The sequence below is a fragment of the Frankliniella occidentalis genome, unplaced genomic scaffold, assembly GCF_000697945.3.
Source record: "Frankliniella occidentalis isolate FOCC.00 unplaced genomic scaffold, Focc_3.1 Scaffold15, whole genome shotgun sequence".
Taxonomy (NCBI): domain Eukaryota; kingdom Metazoa; phylum Arthropoda; class Insecta; order Thysanoptera; family Thripidae; genus Frankliniella; species Frankliniella occidentalis.
The window spans coordinates 2,018,194-2,018,758 of record NW_026267145.1 but is presented as its reverse complement, the minus strand read 5'-3'; positions in this window follow the sequence as shown (position 1 = coordinate 2,018,758).

The window sequence follows — 565 nt, the reverse complement described above, 5'->3', positions numbered from 1 at the left end:
CCTCTCCTCCACCAGGTTTACTCTTGCGGTGTGTGGTGGTCTGCGCCCCCCGTTCATATGTGCACTTTATACTGCGGCATTGGCTGCTCCGCAGCTTACCGACCTAGTGAGTGAGTGCCCGAGCGCCCGACTGTCGCGTCGGTCGCGGCAGGCCCCTGCTCAACAATACTAGGGTCCCACAGCCGCGACTGCCACCCGGTACGCTACCGCGTCCCTCCCCTTTATAATAATGCCTGTCAAAGACGATAAATGAGTGAAACATTAAAAAAATGATGCAAAACCCCCACAAATATAAATTAAACTAGAAAAATTAAAACACAGGTATACTATAGTATTAAATTGGTATCATCTGCTTTCAAGATAGATTCTTGATTTAGATTTTGAACCATAGTTAGACCAACACGTTACTCGCGCGTTTCAGCAGGCGAGGGTAGGCCCGTGACAACGCACATCGCTTCACGGTAAAAACAACGCCCTAGTTTTCAGGCAGCTATGGAAAAACCGAGTGAAAAACCGAGGCGTTTCATGGAAGAAATGCATGGGGACGCTTTGGTTTTGCGAGAAC